We start from the raw sequence: 20,095 nt of genomic DNA, 5'->3' as shown, positions 1-20,095 counted from the left end.
ATTTCGTCTTTGACTTGGCACAAGGGGGAGTCTTAAAGGAAAAACATATTATGTGTCTTCGTCAAAGCAACTGACGGAGAGGAAATCAAGGAATCAGTGATTACCATCAATCAGCACAATTATAGATCAATCAGCATTCAATATAATTAATATTTCCGTTGTAACTATATCCCTATATAAAGGGACTATGAAATGAAATGAGTAGACCAATTCCAATTGTCATTTTACTTTAACATTTATTCAATTATTGTTGTCTGCGTGGTTATCTTTCTATCAAAAAGAATTCATTGATAAATAAATGAAGAACAATAGCAGCTCCTTCTTCCTACCCTCTTACGCTCACTCACACACATAGAGACAAGCAGAGCGTGAGAGACAGAGAAAGTCAGTGTTTTTTTTTTATATAACAAAATAAAAGTTACAAACCAAAACCACGACACACTCTCCCTCCCAGCGGATCCAAATGGAATGCTGGAGACACACAATGGGGAATACAAGAAAACCAAACTTTAAGACGATCATTATTATCTTCCTATCCCTCTCACGCTCACTCACACACACAGAGACAAGCAGAGCGTGAGAGACTGAGAAAGTCAGTGTTTTTTTTTTATATAACAAAATAAAAGTTACAAACCAAAACCACGACACACTCCCCCTCCCAGCGGATCCAAATGGAATGCTGGTGACACAAAAAGGGGAATACAAGAAAACCAAACTTTAAGACGATCATTATTACAAGCAAGAGAAGCTCGGTGATCAGCAACAAAGGTTGCCTCGTGATAGATGTGTCTAAAGATAATATCATGGAAGTTTGAAGTCAAGCATCTGATATCCTTAAGCAACACTTGAAGTCTCCAAGGAACAATACAGTGACTAAGAAGCTTTGAATGTCCTTTAACAATAATATGTGTAATCTTTTGAAGAAAAGCTGTATGCAAACCTTCACGAAGCGTTGTAGCCCTTGCAACTAAAACATTAGTACAACCAATTTGCCTACCAGCTGCAATGAAAGTGTTACCTTGAGAATCTCTAATAATAAACCCGAGCGTTGTAAGATTATCCTTAACTGATCCGTCAAAGTTTAATTTATAAAATCGGTTTTGAGGAGGCTGCCATTTAATTTGAAAGTATTTAGAGATTTTTGACGAAGGGATCTTACCATTTGCAATAGCAACGTTGTTGGCAGCAAAAACAGTATTAGAAGGAGAATAGCCCAGAGAAGAATAAGAATATTAGATATTGTATCTTTTGAGTTTCGGAGATTAGAAATCGCTGCTAACCAAGAAAATAACGAGCGAGGACGATTTATAGGCTGAGGAAGGTTAGATAAGGACCAAACCTGCTTTGTAAATGAATAGTTGATAAACAAATGCAGAGTATCAAGATGAGCGCTACAAACAGAACAAGATGCAAGAATGGAAGAATTAAAAGCTGAAAGTTTATCCCTAGTTTTTAACTTATTTCTTACCAAAAGATAGGGCTGGGCGTTTAAACTGATCCGGAAACCTGAGAACCCGACCATTCGGGTCGGGCTTTGCTGCTTATTTTTAAGGTTCGGGCTGAGACCGAACCGAAAACCTTGTTAATGGGCCGTTCTCGATTTCTAATATATCTAAGTTCGGGTAACCCAAACCGGCCCGATACTTATACCATGTCTACGTGTCAGCCTTTCATTGGCCTTTAAACCCTCGAGTCAAACACGAGTACACGACTTGTCGACCTCGGCCTTCAGTCCTTCACATTGTGCCGTTTTTGCATTTTGCCTCATTCAGTCAAACACGAACCCTAGCATCCAAATTTCTTCCTCAATGTCTCAATCAGTCGATTAGTGAATCGAGTCGATCAATCACTCAATCCCCTGTCCCGAATTCTTCCCTCAATCAATCATTCGAGTCGATCAATCACTCAATCCCCTGTCCCGAATTCTTCCCTCAATCAATCATTCGAGTCGATCAATCACTCAATCCTTTCCCAGTCTCGGACTCACTCTCCCAATTTCTTAGCTCGCTACAAAGCATGGCGTCAACTGATACAAGCATGGCTTCGGGAGGCGCCGGAAATGATATAATTTCGGCAACTGAAACAATAGAAACACCAGCAAGCTCAACAGCTCTACCCCCTGTTGACCCAAATACGAAGGGGAAGAGGAAGAAGGGTGAGAAGGGCGGAAAGTTTCGATCCGAGCTTTGGTTGCACTATGAGAGGATCGAGAAGCTTGATGCAGCAGGTTCGAACTAGGACTTCTCAATTCCTCCTATTCATCTTAAATTGCCCATTTGCTCGTCATCTTCACTTGGACAATTTGTTCATTTTGTTCAATTTTTTTAAGTTCAAACTATGACTAATTTGCCAAACCAATTGTGAGTTAAGTTGTGGGCTTGTGGATACTATGCACTTGATCTATTCTGGAATCAATGCATATTATGCATTGTATTTGATTATTTATGGAATTTGACCATTTTCTAATGCTTGATAGTTGATTCATTGTAATGTGGTCATTCTCTTCATTCTATGAGTTATGATTTATGTTGTATGATCATTGTGTTGCATTTTCATACGAAAAAGCAAGTGTAAGCTGAAATTCTGGAAAATTTGTGTTTTAGGACCAATAGCCGGAAAAAGCAAGTGTAAGCTGAAATTCTGGAAAATTTGTGTTCTAGGACCAATAGCCGGAAAACCCGGACCAAATGTTTCGGAACATTGTGTTCTAGGACCAATGTGGCACGGGATACTGATCGATCTGTGGTTTTTACCCAGCCACTGAAGGTACCAGGGAAGTGCCAAAACCTTCAAATGTCGAGAAGGGCAAACGGAAAAAGTCGGACTCGAGCACATACGGACGGCCAGCAAGACGTTCTGCGCCCAGACGCAAACCCATTAGGCACGCTTTTGCCGCCGCATCAGTTGCCGATGTGGCCACCCCAACTTCAGACTCAGTAAAAACCACAGATCGATCAGTATCCCGTGCCACAACACCAAGTCCAACCCTACAACGGGCCTTCACCCAAAAGGAACTGCAATTCACCTTGACACGGACCGGATGGGGTCACCAGAATCTAAACACATATGCAAAGGCATGTCAGTCCAATTGATAAGTACACGAGAAAAAAAAAACAAATTATAAAAATAGTTAATACCTATCATTGACAACAAGTGCTTCATCCCCCTCCACCGACGACTTCAGCATCCAACTCAAAGATCCTACCAGATATTAAAACACAAATATCAAATACTGAAAAACACGATTTTATAGATCAAACAGTCAAAACGACATATCCATGATCCCAAAGAGCTCCAGCTTATATTCCACAGATTACAAGCAAATGCAAGAAGATGGTCACCATGACAAACATAACAATCTGAGTTAAAAAGCTCAAAGTCCAACAAATTTCAAGTGACAAACAACAGAACCAGCGTCAAAATCTCAGAGTCCAACAAATCTAACATAATGAGACAAACTGATCACTTTCGGGTAGAACATAGAAAATGATCAACAAAGATATGGATCAGTGTTAGCTCACGTTCCAACAAGCTTCAATCAAATAAAAGAAAACAAATAAAAGATATGGATCAGACACCGAACAAATTTCTAATACATCAGATAAATGATCACGAACGCTAACAAGCAATAGCTAAGATTCCAAGCAATTGAATGAAAATGAACACTTCAAAAAATATTTAAAGCAGTGCAAATCTCAGATTCGAACCAATTTCCAGTAAATGAGAGATCACGAACGCTAACAATGATTTGAACTCAGTATTTATGGTTCAGATTCAAACAAGTTTAACATAAATGAGAGAAAATGCAAATACCTCAGCCATTCCCGGTTAAGGAATGGAGAAGGAAGTGATTAGAAAAAACTGACGACAAAACACTAGAAAATAATGTGAAGCTGCATGATTTGCCGTTTGCGGCTGTATCTCTATGAGAATCTTTATATAGACCTAGGGTTTACACAAGTTGATTTTAATGAAAAAAAAATTTGTAAACACAAGTGCCCAAAATTTTGTGCAAATATTGGCAAGCCCTACGGCCCAAATTTTTGGGTAGATATTGACATATTGTCAAGTCTAACGGACAAAATTTAGAACAGAATTTTTAAAGTCCTAAAGCTAAAATTTGAAGGCCATCTACATTTCAAAAATGCTGAAATTCTACACTTCTGTGAAAGGCCCAAAAGCCCAAAATATCGGATGTTTTGAAACGGCTTAAAAATTCTAATATTAAGCAGATTTGGAAAACTAAGAAGCCCAATCTTTTCGACAAAAGAATGACAATAAACAAAAAAGAAAGGAAAAATAAATAAAAGCATATTACCTACTGTGTAACCCGACGAGAGAAGATAGCGAAAATATCAACGATGAACCGGAATCATTGAATCACCGCCACCGTCTCTAGGGCCCAGCAAAAGCTAGGACAGATCTGAATAAGCGAACATGTTTTGTAGATCGAGATGGACTGAAGAGGTCATAGGAAAGAGGAGAGTATATGAAGCTCTTCATCTTTGTTTACAAAATTAGAGGAAAGAAGGGAGAATAAAATAGACGCACAGATTGAGCATCTGTAAAACGAGGTCTGAAGAAAAGGGTTTGAAGAATTGCTCAAAAGCGAGAGCGAGAGAGCAACTGTTTTCCAGATCGATGTCTGTAGAATAGGGTTTGAAGAATAGCTCAAAAACAAGAGACAGAGCGCATCTGATTTGCAGATCAAGGGGGTCTGAAGAAGAAAATAGTTGAGTAGAGAGTTTCTGAGGCTCTGCATCTCTGGTTATAGTATATAGAGCGTGAGGAAATCAGAGAGGCGCTTGTAGCGTCTGTGGAACAAGGGGTCGCTGATGGATACAAACGCGAGCGAGCGAGAGAGAGAAAGAGAATAAGGTAGGCGCTCAGGTTTATACCAGTTATAAAGAGACTAGGCTATAGGGCTTTCAATTCCAAAAATACCCCTATACTCTGACAGAAAAATCTATCCCTCTAAACTTGATTGAAACGTGTTTGACTGTTTACTAGGCAATTAATTTTTTTTATTCATGATATTGCGTGTAGATATAGGAACCCTTATTCTATTCGAATTTATATTTATTATTTACTACCGGAAACTATTTGGTTCCAAATTAATTTTTTTCGTATTGCAAATTCAATTTTTTACCAAAAACTCCTGCATTTAAAAGTTAAATATATATTTCAAACTGCACATTTAATGACATATTGATTATTTTTGCTAACAGCAAATGAAGCGCAATGGCATATTTCAGTGTATCACATATTCATATTCATCGGTGTATTATTTATTACCTAAAAGAAAAATTAAAACGTTTAGGAAACGTCGCCACGTGATTTACGGGCTTTGCGAGTAATTAAAGGTTAATAAATGGGTAGAGCTCGAGGAGTTCTGATTTTAAAATATATCTCTAATTTTTTATTTCAAATTGAAAAATATATACTCTGAAGTCCTGTGTGCTGTCCCTTCAACAGGGTATGCCTACCATTTGTAGAGGACTGTTAACACAGTCGTGTAAAAAATGGTATACGGTTACTGTACATCATTTCGAAAGGTGACTGCGAGATGAGCCGATTATTGGAAATTTTGCCGACGCATTATAGGATCGATCAACGAATCGACGGTGGAGAGGGCACCACACATGTGAGATGGTCTCGTAATTAAGGCACAAGGACATGGGAAGTGACAAGGCTAAAGACAAAGTAATCAAAAAGAACATATTTTAAACAAAAAATTCGGCGACTGACTGGTGTAAAAACAAAAACATAACACGGGGGTACAAATTTATGACCCTGCTATATTTTTCATCGTTTAATTGACAATTTTAGTTTTTAATTACGCTGTGTCGTCAAGAAATGGGGACCGTTCAATTCACGTTCACTGAGCACATTTAATTCTGTTAAAGAAAATTCTTTGGTTCCCAAATTAATTTTATATCTCGTAATGCATATTTAATGCCATTTTTTTTTACTTTTCTAATAAAACATCAAAACGGAACGAACTGTATTCGTGTATCCCCTAAGAAAAAGTAAAACGGAACCGGAACGTTACCATGTTGTTCGCCGGTGATTTTGCAGTTGTTGATGGTGTAGAGCTCGGGGGGTTTTAAAAATATACTTCTAATTTATTATTTTGATGGTTTTTTAAATTTTATCACAAAAAAATATATCATATAATATATAATGAAACGCGCTTTGTACGGTGGAGAATTCAGTAGTGTAGACTGCTGTCCCTTCGATGGGGCATGCCTGCCATTTGTAGGGCATAGCAGCACATGCTTCAACATTATGCTGTTCTCCAAAAAAAAAAAAAAAAGGAGAATTCTTGACGCTTAATCTTTTTTTCCATTCGACCGTCTTTGCTAGTCTGCATGGCTTCGATGAATGATTCAATTCATCCTTTGTGTCTAACTGTCTACAAGTTATATGAATCATGCACTTTTCCTTTACGCACGGTAGTGATTTTAGTCTTGGGCTAAACCCATGCTCATCTCCATAGCTACTGATGTATTTCTTCCTTCCCATGACTCTACATTGACATGCAAATGGGGTGATGATAATTTCCCTTTTCATTTCCTCTCCAACTATGCTGGTCCAATGTGGGTGGATCGGTCACATTTACTAGTTACTAGTCGTTGGCCTCTATTAAAAAAAAATTCTTGTGAGTTGTGACACAAAGACATGTGTAGTAATTAAAGTTGTTCAAGTGGTAAAACTTTTTTCTTGTTAAAGTTGGGAAATGATGTCACGATTAGCTAATGTTTTTAGGTTCATTAGAAGGTGGCTTTATTTCAACAACAAAAAAAAAAAAAAAAAAAGTGGGTGGCTCTATGGTTATCTTTCTATTTCTTCCAATGACCCTACCTTATTGTTTTTTCTTGTGAAGTCTTGTTACTGTCGTCTTGCCCCTCAAAAAAAAAAAAAAAACTTCACAATTATTAAAAAATCTTTTCAATTGGCTCCTACTAAGTCCAAATGTGTTGTATCAAAAAACGTACTGGGAGGAATGTGGCTACTCATCTTTTCGAAATGATGACTATGAGCACTCTTTATTTTAGCAACGTGGGATGTAGAAGAATACAATATTCTCGAACTGTATTTGAAGTGTATCTCGCTATTCTTTGTATACTGAAAAAGAAAAAGAAAATCAATAATTGTCATATTCATAGAATATCAATTATTAAAGAATTTTCAGTGTTGGTATTTTGAAAAGTCAAATGCTATTTGAGGCTGGAATCACGCTTTTGCTGCTTTTTATTTTTATTTTTTTTCTTTTCTTTTTCTTTCGATTGATACTCTTTTGCTCTGAAAAAATTAATTAAAACGTTACAATGTTATGGAAACTAGGCACCATACATGTGATGGTCTATCACTAGACACGGACACGGGAAGTGACAAGACATGGCACATTGGATCCCCTTTCCCACTTGTCCATTTGAGATCAAGTAAGGCAACAAAGGACAATGGAGAAACATACTTTTTAAAAATAAAATATAAAAAAAATTAACCATTTAGATAATTCGGAAAATAATGTGGTAATTGCGGAATTCCGTTTCGATATAAGCTGGGTATAAGAAACAGAAAATTGTTTTGACAATTTAAAAGGTTATTGCCATGTATTTTGAAAAAAAAAAATTTCCAAAAATAAAATATTGCCATGAAAAATCCTTCTAACTTATTTAGTGCTTTAATTAGTTGGGGACTTGTTTTCTCGGGTTTTACGGCGGTTATTACGGGAAGTAATTGCTGCAATACTGTTCTGATGGGACTAGACGTTTATGGGATATTGTAATTTATACCATTTACTTATAAAAAAGATTCGCTGAAATCTTTTATGTATTTAAATCAAATCACTTTTATTTTATTTTTAATATGTATCGGAACAGCTGTGACGGGGTAGGCATCACACTTTCTTAAACAAATGTCAAAACGTAAACGGGATTGCTCTTAACGAAAAAGGGACGTGCACGGCACTCAATTTGTTGATTATTTTATGCATTGATTAGGCAGGCATTAGGTTTGGTATTAGGTCCGGCCAATAAGGGCGGTTTGATTTGAATCACGTACTTTTCATTAAATATGGACATGGTTTGATAATGGGAAAGTTGCCAATATAATTCCCATGGGAAAGATGAGCTGTGACTCGTGACAGAAGAACATGTGTGTTAGAGTAAAGTTTGTTAATTTTGATACTTCAAAAATTTGGTAAAAAATCTTATATTTCGGTTTAATCTTGATCTTATAAATATTAGTTTTAATATTTTAGATATCACTCAAATATAAAAGTTTTTCTAAGTGACAGCAAATTAAAAGGGTCTATGGATAAACATCATTTCCAAAGGGGAACCCAAGCCCCAAGGGTTAAAGCATGGTTATTATTAAAAGCGGAAATAGGGAGGTTGTGGGAGACAATTGTGATTTTAAAGTCTTAGCCTAAGCCGTATCTAATCACCATAGGCTCCATAGCTATTAATCTATTTCTTTCTTACCATGACCCCCTTGACAGGCATATATGGGGTGATGATAATTTCCATTCTCTCCAGAGCTATGCTGGTCCAATGTGAGTGGGCACGGCCCATTTACTGGTTGCTATAATTTCACCCAAAAACATGTGAAGTCATTAAAATTTTTCACTTTGGTAGATTTTGTGACACATTTTATGAGTGATAGGGAGAGAGAGAGAGAGATAATAAAAGAGAGTGGTAGACAATTAATATAAATGGCTACTGATTGTCATAAAAAAAATTTTTATTTCAATTAACTTTTTTACCGTTTGAAAATAGTGATTATGGACTAGTGTCAGGCCTAAACTCTGGGGGTTGTTGGGGTCATCTATTTTAATTTCGTGTCCTGAGTGCTGTCCCGTCAATAGGGCATGCCTGCCATCTGTAGGGCAGTGTAGCACATGCTTGCACGTTATGTTGAGACATCCAAGGTTCTCAAAAAAAAAAAAAAAAAAAAAAAGTTAACTGAGAGAAATTTTAACGCTTTCTTATCATTCAGTTCGACCTTCTGGCACTTTGCCTTTACACATTATTGTGCTTTGTGAACCCAAGGGTTGGACTGTCGGGGAGAGTGGGTTAAAGCATAATAATTACTTTTAAAAGAGGAGATGGAGGGATGTAGTGGGAGGCACTTGTGATTTCGAAGTCTTAGCTAAGCCCAATCTAATCACCGTAGGCTGCCGCTCCATAGCTATTAATTTTTTTTTATAAGAAAAGTACAAAGGATAAGTGGGTGGGTAGATCATAATTTCATTTTCTCTCCAACTATGCTGGTCGCCTGGTCCAACGTGGGTGGGTGGGTCGCATTTGCTAGTTGCTAAGTCTAGTATTTGGAATGAAATTTCAGAAGGAAAAAAAAAAGTAAAAGAATAATGACTTTGAATTGTGACACAACAATAATATCTGTTAGTAATTGAAGTTATTCAAGTGGTAGATTTGGGGGAGGAGGGATTATGGCCACACATCTTTTCCAAATGGTGACTGTGACTGCTTTTTTACTTTAACAACATCTGAAAGAAAGAATGTTTGCACTAGCCAATGAATGATGACAGCAAAATATAGTAAAATGTCACCGTTAAAACTGAACAAATACTTTAACATGCGATATGAATTTTACCGACGGTGTGAATCTAAAATTCTTATAGCTTGGAGCCACCTTCTTTAGCTCAAGTATTATACGAGTGAAAAACGAAGAAGATAAAGTCTGGAATAAAAAGATGGAGGAGGGTAGGATCGGACTCCGGTCCCTTGTGATGAGTTCGAAGGCTCGAAGCACACCTTCACAAAACGGACTAATCAGATGGTTTTGGCATCATCGCCAATTCGCCATTATAAAGTTCCATATTCAAATCTGCATATCATCACTTCATCACATAGTACGAGTGATGATGTCATAATTACTTAATATTTTTAGGTTCCAAAGAATGTGGCTCCAGGCTATCACACTTTTGCTACAAAAATAATATAAAGAAAACCTTTTTTTTTTCTTTGGTCTATGGTGGTGGGTCTGTGGTCCGGACTACTGTCCCTTCAGTATGGCGTGCCTGCCATTTGTAGGGCACAGCAGCACATGCTTGCTAGACTGGGAAATTTAACGTTTTTTTCGTTTCAATTCCAAAACTACACTACTGGTTCAAATGTGGGAACTGCGAAGGTCACTCTTACCAGACTTGACAACGGCAACAACGAAAAAGACAATGCATTCTTCATGGGTTCATGAGTAGGAACGTGAGCGAGTTCATGACAAAAGCTTGGCCAATATCGAGGGACGGAAGAAAAGTTGTTAAAGTGAATAAAGTCAATAAACAGAGGGACGGAAGGGCTAGTGTAAAAAAATTAGGGAGTTATGGCTACACACTGCTTTTTAGTTTTAGCAACATAGACAGTATGTTTCACTAGCGTCTAGAGACATGTATAATGACTAGTTCACCAGACGGACTAACCGGATGGTTTTGTGGCCATCCACTTGTTTTTGTAAATTCCTTATTCAAATCTTCATCATCATCACTTCATCACATAATATGAGTGATCATGTCATAATTACCTAATATTTTTAGGTTCTAAACAAGGTGGCTCCAGGCTATCTGTTTTTTCTTCAATGATATACATAAAGAAATACCAACTCTTCCAAATTCCTATAGCGAATGACTCTACTTTCTTGTTTTTACTGTTTACTACACAATTATTGTTTTGAAATAGGGTATATACTAGCATGGATGCCCGCGCGTTGCTGCGAGTTTTAGAATGAAAATCTTAAGTTTAGGAGGATAGAGTATCTCGTTAAAAACTAACATACACCATGTTTTACTGAAATTCAGTGTTAAAAAACGGATTACAGTTGCTGTTGAAACAGCTTGCCAAAAATAAGTTGTTCTACTTATTGGCTAACACTTAGTTATAACAAACACCTAATCTGGTTGCCAAAAATAAGCGATGATGTCCATTAGCACATATGCATGCTGAGATGATGTTAGCCTAGTGATGACCAGTAGTGGAGGTTGTCCAAAAAGTTGCTTCATGTGACACTTCAGTCCAGTTTTTCTTTGCTGATGATTTCTGTTGATGATGTTGCTGATTCAATACTAGCTTATCTATCACTGTGAAAGTAGCTTCTCTATTAAACGAAAGCTGCCGATTCTATTTTAATTAGAGCAGAAAGGTAGTCAAGCGAACACCAATTACCTCTAGATCTTCTTTTTTTGTCAATGTCACTCCCCGTACAGTCAATCAGCGGTTGGTAAGGTTGTTGGCTTGGATGAATTTCTCTTTGATTGCAGGAGACAGTGACTACAGTAACATTGATGGAAAAAAAAAAGTGAAGGAAAAGAAGTGTTCACACGAAAAAAAAAACCTAGTGTTCGTGAAGACACCAAATAAAAAACTGCTCACAGAACACACCTCAAATGTAGATTTTTATCTTCTGATTCAATAGAGAAATGTGACCCAAACAGTTTTGAACAGAATTTTATATCAGAAAACAAAAGACTTCAATAAAAAAAATTGCTTGAAGCATCATATTAACAGCATGTATAGTAGCATTTTAAGCAAAATAATTGGCCACAGAATTTTGTCTTATACCTAAAAGTAATATGATGATTAATCCTTAATTACTTTCCTTAATCTATTGCAAAGGGGGAAGAATCTATATAATCATTGTTTGCTGGTAGCTACAAATAATCCACGAGTTTTTCTATTGGAACCTCCAAATTTACTCACTTGACCTCCTATCAAATTTTCAAATACTAAATTTACTTACTAAACCTTACTTAAGTTCCTGAAATAACCTCACCCATATAATTTGCAAACAAACTATTAATTACATATTCATTCCTTAACCAGATTACATAAATCTCTTATCTAATAAAAAAGAAACTCAAACACAAGGTATTGGGCTTTAAAAATTAATTTCTACTAAAAAAGAATTTTTTTTTTTTTACTTTTTTTTTTCTCTTGTAGATGTACAAAAAAAAAATGAAGAGTAATTTTTCTTAACGTTTAATTATTTTCTCTATTTTAGGTACCTCATGATTAATTATTTAATAATTTTTTAGATTTTTTTTTACTACTAGCTCTTTTTTTTTGTTTTGTAAATATAATGAATAGACTGGGATTTAGATCATAAAATGATTTCTTTTGTTATCCCTCACCAATATGCGTTCAACATATATGATGATAGGAATTTTTATGTCACATGATCTTGATTATAGTTTTAATTCTTATTAAATATATATAAATGCTTTAATGAGTATGTAGTGAAATTGAAAAATGAAATTATATAAGGAAAATAATAAAGAATGCAATATAATATTATTGAATTAGAAAATCTAGAGAAATTAAATATAATATTTTTTGGGGTATAATTATTGTCCTTAATAGTCACTTTATAAGAGGTTATATATGTCATTTAATAATTCATAATAGAGTGAGGTCAACTGAGTAGATTTGGAGGGTCCCAATAAAAACACTCATAATCCACATTAGATCTGCCAGATTGGCCATGCATACAACTTATCTTTTTTCTTTTTTAATGTAAACTACGCAATATCTGAAAACTACTTGATTGACCTCTTACATAGTTATCCATAACTATAGGTATAAAAAGATGAAAATCAGGTTTTACATGTACTTTTATTTTCTGCCCAGTATTCCCTTTCGCCCTCCTATATAAGCAAGCATTTCAAACTTCAAAACCATTATATATTCCAACACTCCTCAGTGCCCTATTTTCAACATGTTGCTCTCGACCATGAACGTTTAGGGTTTAGGCATGCAAGATGAAGTCATGCATCAACACATCAGACTATTATTGTATGATTTTTTATTTACTGGTAGCTACATCAATGTGGCCGCCACATATGCTATAGCCAAAGCCTACTACTTCAATATCAATGAAAGCATAAAACTGAATTCAACACATACACATTAAAGCATATACTAATAGCTAATACCATTTATGAACTCCACAAAAGATGTATACATTCGAACAGTTCTACCAAAGAAAAGCATAAAGAAAGAGATTACCAGGTTTCCCTCAATTCCGAATTGGAGGAACCAAATGTTTTGACGTGGAATGAATCTAAATTCTCTCTGGACAGGGATGAGGACAAAAATATCTGTTCTGATCACACAACCAATACTCATTAAGGCACATAAATACAAACTCATTCATCTTCTATTTAGTTGATCAAGAAAACTTCTTTATACTAAGAAAAGACGATTCTTTCCTTAAAACTCTTTTTAGCAACTATATATGAGACACATTAAAACATTTGTCCTCAACAAAATTAACATACATTCATCAAATGATTCATAAGCCAACTGTCCTTTATATCAGATATTTCTTAAAGAAAACCAGATGGGCAAATATTGTTCGGATTCGTTCCAATAGTGGTTGATCTCTTTGAGTTGGTATATTGATGTAGCAGAATATATGTGGTTGCTATTTAACAAAATGCTGCATCTGTTTTCTATTTCTTTGATCTACTCATCTATTGTACCATTATCTTTAAAGCTGAATGTATTACCTATAATGCAATTACCTTAGGTAGATAATAGTAGCCAAGTAAAAAACAATACCAACTCCAGATCTCCCTTCTTCCTATGCCCCAATTTCCATGCAAAGGAGTGAAATGATTAGATATCTCAAGTGAGCTAATCTTCCTCTACAAATTAACACTTCTGTTTGAGTATACAGCCAAGGGATTCCACTTTTATACACTTTAGTAAATTGAAAAGATATACTCAGGTGACCTGATCTTCCTTTACAAATTAACATTTCTGTTTCAATATACAACCAACGGATTCCACTTTTATGCACCATACTAAATTGAAAAAATATATTAATATCAAAAAGACATCAGTATGATTACTCCAATGCTTTTAACTTTACATGAAACAAATATTTATGTGGTTTGAATTTGATAACAAATGAAGATAAAGAAAAGAAAAGCAATGTTTTTTTAGTAAGCATAAAACTGAAATGTTTTTAGCAAAAACTGAAAGTACACACTGATGTTTACTAATGAAATAGAAATATTGTAAAATATTAATGATTTCAATACCATGAAATAAAGACATTAAATTGCTCTAATTTTGATATGTACCTCTTTCAAAAGAAACACAAACTGATTCACCCTCCTCTCTTTCTCACTACAAAAGGGAACCCCTTAAAGTAGTTACACCAGGCACAACTCATCAGATAGATTAAAAAAAAGACCTTCGAAATTCCAGTCATTCTTAACCATGCAAACTACTTGCTTATTGTTTACAAAGCTTATATACTCAGTTAAAACAAAAGATGCAAAGCTTATCAAACACCCAACTCAAACAAAAAGTAAAGAAGAAAATGATCCATGAAACTTACCCTTAAGCACCCATTCTCCCTCTTGTTGTTGCAAATACATTCACAAATCAATCCAAAACAAACACAAAATGAAAAACAAAAATCAATTCCACAATTAATTCAAATGGAGATTCTCACCACCTCCAAACTCGAAAAAAAGAATACAACAATAGATAACTCACCAATAAGCAAAATATGGGTTTTAAGCAAAAGAGAAAAGAATAGTGTATAAGCAAAATGTATCTAGATTAAATCCCCCCACACTCCTGTTTTTTACATTTGAATAGGTATAGAGAATTTAGCGATGATCAACTTGTTAAAGTTAGTTGCTTGTTTTTAGGGTTATTCTGTTTCGGTTTGAATAAAGTCCTAGTCTCTAGAGTTGTAGTTAGGATTTGTTTTTGACTTGTTCCAGTTGCATTTACCACAAGCATTTAATCATGCTGATCGTGGGCTGTAATTTCTCTTTTCTGTTAGGGTTGTTGAATGGCTATTTAAAGGCCGTCTCTTGTTTCAATAAGAGATAGATCATTCATCCAATTTTGTTTAGAGTTCATTGATTGTTATTGTTGATCAATCAGCTCTTTACAAAATCTGGTATCAGAGCCCCCACTGGGCCTGAGATAAAGGGAGCAGCAGTCTTCGAGTGATCTACAAACACCAAAAAAAAGGAGAAATGAGTGAAGGACCCTTCGTCCAACCTGCCATACCACGTTTCGATGGTCATTACGACCATTGGAGCATGCTTATGGAAAACTTCTTGAGATCCAAGGAGTTTTGGAGCTTGGTTGGAGACCGGCTATACTGAATCAGAGGCAAGAGCAGTGGTGTCCGAGATGCAGCAAAAAAGGTTAGAGGATTTGAAGCTTAAAGATCTCAAGGTTAAAAATTACATGTTTCAAGCAATAGACAGGACAATTTTGGAGACAATCTTGGAGAAGAACACTTCGAAGCAAATCTGGGATTCAATGAAAAGGAAGTATGAGGGCAATGCCAGAGTAAAGCGGTCCATTCTTCAAGCCTTGAGGAAAGATTTTGAGACACTAGAGATGAAGATAGGTGAAGGCATCACCGAGTATTTTGCGAGGGTCATGACCGTGGCTAACAAGATGAGGGCACAAGGAGAGGTGATGCGAGATGTTACCATTGTTGAAAAAATCCTCAGATCCTTGACGGACAAATTTAACTATATTGTTTGTTCCATCGAGGAGTCTAAGGATACAAATGTACTATCCATTGATGAACTTTAGAGTTCATTAATAGTACATGAGCAGAAGTTTCAGAAGAGCAGTGGAGAGGAGCATGCCCTAAAGGTGAGTTCGGAGGAAAAGCTTGGAACAAGAGGAAGAGGCAGGAGTAATTTCAGAGGAAGAGGAAGAGGGAGAGGAAGACAAAGCTTCAACCGAGCCACAGTCGAGTGTTTTAAATGTCATAAGCTCGGCCATTACCAGTATGAGTGTCCATCTTGGGACAAGGAGGCAAATTATGCAGAACTCGATGAGGAAGAAGAACTATTGCTGATGTCCTATGTAGAGATGCACAATGCTAAGCGAGAAGAGGCTTGGTTTTTGGATTCAGGATGCTCAAACCACATGTGCGGAGATAAGTCAGTATTCAGTGAGATGGATGAAGCTTTCAGGCAATTAGTGAAACTCGGCAACAACACCAAAATGAACGTGCTCGGGAAAGGGAGTGTGAAACTGAATGTGAATGGGGTCAATCATGTTATCACCGAAGTTTTCTATGTTCCTGAACTCAAGAACAATCTCTTGAGTATAGGTCAACTACAGGAGAAGGGTTTGGCTATTCTGATTCAATCCGGAATGTGTCGGATATATCATCCTCAGAAAGGCTTGATTATTTGGACTAATATGACTGCAAACCGGATGTTCGTATTGTTTGCTCAGTCTCAAGTGAAGAAGGAGTCATGTTTCCATACCACTGCACAAGACCTATCCCACTTATGGCATTGCAGGTATGCTCACCTCAGCCACAAAGGTTTGAGGACATTGCAATTCAAAAGGATGGTCCGAGGTCTACCACAATTACCAGCTTCCACAGTAGTGTGCACTGATTGTGTGAAGGGCAAGCAGCACCGAGATCCAATTCCCAAGAAAAGCCAATGGAGGGCAACTCAGAGATTGCAGTTGGTCCATGCAGATATATGTGGTCCTATTACTCCAGCATCTAGTAGTCATAAGAGGTACACTTTATGCTTCATAGATGATTACTCTAGAAAAGCATGGATATATTTTTTGCTAGAGAAGTCAGAAGCATTCTATTACTTTAAGTGTTTCAAGATGCTTGTGGAAAAAGAAACTGGTCTGCCTATTAAATGCCTACGTACAGATAGATGAGGAGAGTTCAATTCTGTGGACTTTAATGAGTTTTGCAAGCAGAATGGGATAAAAAGGCAGCTGACTACGGCTTACACTCCACAACAAAATGGAGTAGCCGAACGCAAGAATAGGACGGTGATGAATCTTGTTAGATCAATGTTATCAGAAAAGAAGGTCCCTAAAACCTTCTGGCCTGAGGCAGTGAATTGGACTATGTATGTCTTGAATCGGTCTCCTACGTTGGCTGTTAAAGAGATGACTCCAGAGGAGGCTTGGAGTGGTGTAAAACCATCAGTGGAGCACTTTAGGGTGTTCGGATGTGTGGGGCATGTTCATATTCCAGATGCTAGGAGAACCAAACTCGAGAACAAGAGCTTTAGCTGTGTGCTTCTTGGTGTAAGTGGTGAGTCTAAAGGCTACAGACTATATGATCCCATTGCTAGGAGGATTGTAGTGAGCCGAGATGTAATCTTTGAAGAAGAAAGTCAGTGGAACTGGGATGCAAGCTATAAAGAAGAGTTACTGATGAATTTGGAGTGGGGAGACAGTGAAAATGATGTTAATGATGAGGAAGAAAGTGAAGCTAACAGAGAAGGGGAAGAAGAAGGAGAAGAAGAAGCTGAAGAAGCTGGCAATGCTTCTTCAAGTACTACGGATGAAGAAGATGTGAATGCTAGGGAGGGCAGAAATAGGCACCTTCATTCGTGGATGGAGGACTATACTTCAGGTGAAGGATTATCAGAAGAAGAAGATGCTGTCAATATGGCATTGATTGATTCCACAGATCCAGTGAGCTTTGAAGAAGCGGTAAAATGTTTAAAATGGAGACAAGCAATGGAGGCCGAGATCAAAGTCATTGAAAAGAATCAGACTTGGGAATTGACTGAGCTACCAGATGGTGCAAAGAGAATAGGGGTTAAGTGGATCTATAAAACGAAGTTGAATGAGCTCGGTGAAGTAGATAAATACAAGGCACGACTAGTGGCTAAGGGTTATTCTCAAGAGTATGGAGTAGACTATACTGAGGTCTTCGCACCGGTAGCTAGGATGGACACTGTGAGAATGGTGATAGCACTTGCTGCACAACGAGGTTGGAGAATATTTCAGCTAGACGTCAAATCTGCCTTCTTGCATGGTACTTTGAGTGAGGATGTGTATGTGGAGCAGCCCAAGGGCTATGAGAAGAAAGGGAGTGAGCATATGGTTTACAAACTCCACAAGGCCTTATACGGTCTAAAACAAGCTCCCCGAGCTTGGTTTAGCCGTATTGAGTCCTATTTTGTTAATGAAGGCTTTCAGAAGAGTCAGAGTGAGCAAACTTTGTTCTTTAAATGGAGTAAGGAAGGTAAAGTTCTCATTGTCAGTGTTTATGTAGATGATCTCATTTATACTGGTAATGATGAACTTATAATGAGTGATTTTAAGAATTCAATGCAAAAAGAGTTCGATATGACAGATTTAGGGAAGATGAGGTTCTTCCTGGGAATTGAGGTGTTGCAAGGCTCTGATGGGATTTACATATGTCAAAGGAAATATGCTGTGGAGATTTTGAGGCGGTTTGGCATGGAAGGTAGCAATTCTGTCCACAATCCTATTGTGCCGGGATATAAAATGTGCAGGGATGAAGGAGGAGTCAAGGTGGATGAGACATATTTCAAGCAAATGGTGGGCAACTTGATGTACATCACAGTTACACGACCAGATTTGATGTTCGTGGTGAGTCTCATTAGCCGATTTATGTCAAAGCCAACTGAGTTACATTTTCAGGCTGCTAAAAGAGTTCTTAGGTACTTGAGAGGAACTACTAATTATGGCATTCTGTACAAGAAAGGTGGAGCTGAAAAACTGATGGCCTTTACGGACAGCGATTACGCCGGTGATGTGGAAAACCGAAAGAGCACCTCTGGATATGTTTTTTTGATGAATGGTGGAGCTGTTGCTTGGTCTTCGAGAAAGCAGCCTATTGTCGCTCTTTCCACTACAGAAGCTGAGTTCGTAGCAGCAGCTGCTTGTGCTTGCCAAGCAGTTTGGATGAGGAGGATCTTGAAAGAGATGGGGTATTCACAAGAAAGTTGTACAACGATAATGTGTGATAATAGCTCTGCTATCAAGCTATCTAAAAATCCAGTCATGCACGGACGGAGTAAGCACATCGATGTGCGGTTTCACTTCCTGAGAGATCTTACTAAAAAAGGAGTCATTGAAATGGTTCACTGTGGAACACGTGATCAGGTTGCAGATGTGTTGACTAAGCCGTTGAAATTGGAGGTCTTTCAAAGACTTCGTATGCAACTTGGAGTATGTGAAGTGCCTGATGTAAACTAATTGCATGACTGCAGTTAGTTTAAGGGAGGGATTGTTAAAGTTAGTTGCTTGTTTTTAGGGTTATTCTGTTTCGGTTTGAATAAAGTCCTAGTCTCTAGAGTTGTAGTTAGGATTTGTTTTTGACTTGTTCCAGTTGCATTTACCACAAGCATTTAATCATGCTGATCGTGGGCTGTAATTTCTCTTTTCTGTTAGGGTTGTTGAATGGCTATTTAAAGGCCGTCTCTTGTTTCAATAAGAGATAGATCATTCATCCAATTTTGTTTAGAGTTCATTGATTGTTATTGTTGATCAATCAGTTCTTTACACAACTCTATTGGTATCCAGCATCTAGAAACAGAAAGCAATAGCAACAGAGAGCAAAATCAAAGCCAAACCTTGATCAGGTAGAAACATGTAGATCTAAAAAATTGCATCAGAAATCATTAATCATCTAGATGACAAATCAGAAACACCTACATCAACTTCCCTAATCTGATTCTCTTGAATCTTAAAGATCTACCAAGACTTGTGGCAATCAGGCAAGAAAAAAAAATTATAATTGAAGAACATGCAACAATCAAAGCATAAACCCATCACCTGATTGATCTAACACGCTTATCTTCTAAACCCTGGTACGATTGATTTACTTGTAGCAGATCACCAACTGAAGACACAATTATCCTGAAGTCAAACACAATGCAAAATTACTATAGCAAAAGAGAAACCCAACCACTAATGAAGACAAACCCATGCACAAATCTCAATCAGAACACAAAACCCCTCACCGATTGGTCTAGCACGATTATTCAAAACCCAGCGACACCGAAACCTGATCAAGCCCCTTCTAAATCGAATAGAAATAGACAGAACAACGACATGTAGAACCCATCACCCAACAACTACATACCTTCAGATGTGCAGAGCCGAGCTAAGAACGAAGAGAGAAAGAGAGAGGAAACAGATCGCGTCTATCACCCTCAACACCTTTTATACCTAGGTCAAACAGAATACCGTAATTAAGCAAAGAATGGAGGGCAAAACGGTCATTTCACAGTACCGGCTCGGCTCGAGCCGACACTGTTACTAAGTCAATGAACAATTAA

General features: G+C 37.1%; 2 long non-coding RNA genes and 1 pseudogene across 3 annotated transcripts; all 3 read right to left on the bottom strand.

The window, feature by feature from the left end:
- The window catches only part of LOC112185270, a 112,119-nt pseudogene that overhangs the window by 59,083 nt on the left and 32,941 nt on the right, over positions 1-20,095 (bottom strand).
- Positions 2,570-4,873, bottom strand: LOC112187841. Its single transcript, XR_002931237.2, has 3 exons — positions 4,319-4,873; positions 3,138-3,201; positions 2,570-3,056 (listed from the first exon to the last, which is right to left on the bottom strand). It is a non-coding gene; the product is annotated as an uncharacterized LOC112187841 (long non-coding RNA).
- On the bottom strand, positions 10,808-14,652 carry LOC112187842. 2 transcript variants are annotated; one of them, XR_005807372.1, is made up of 5 exons: positions 14,368-14,652; positions 14,108-14,153; positions 13,026-13,122; positions 11,187-11,291; positions 10,808-11,101 (listed from the first exon to the last, which is right to left on the bottom strand). It is a non-coding gene; the product is annotated as an uncharacterized LOC112187842 (long non-coding RNA). The 2 variants fall into 2 exon arrangements; XR_005807373.1 differs by lacking the exon at positions 14,108-14,153 and having other exon boundaries at positions 13,026-13,117.

Source organism: Rosa chinensis, chromosome 2 (assembly GCF_002994745.2).
Source record: "Rosa chinensis cultivar Old Blush chromosome 2, RchiOBHm-V2, whole genome shotgun sequence".
Taxonomy (NCBI): Eukaryota; Viridiplantae; Streptophyta; class Magnoliopsida; order Rosales; family Rosaceae; genus Rosa; species Rosa chinensis.
Note: the sequence above shows the minus strand (reverse complement) of the source record. Positions and strands in the feature narration are given on the sequence as shown.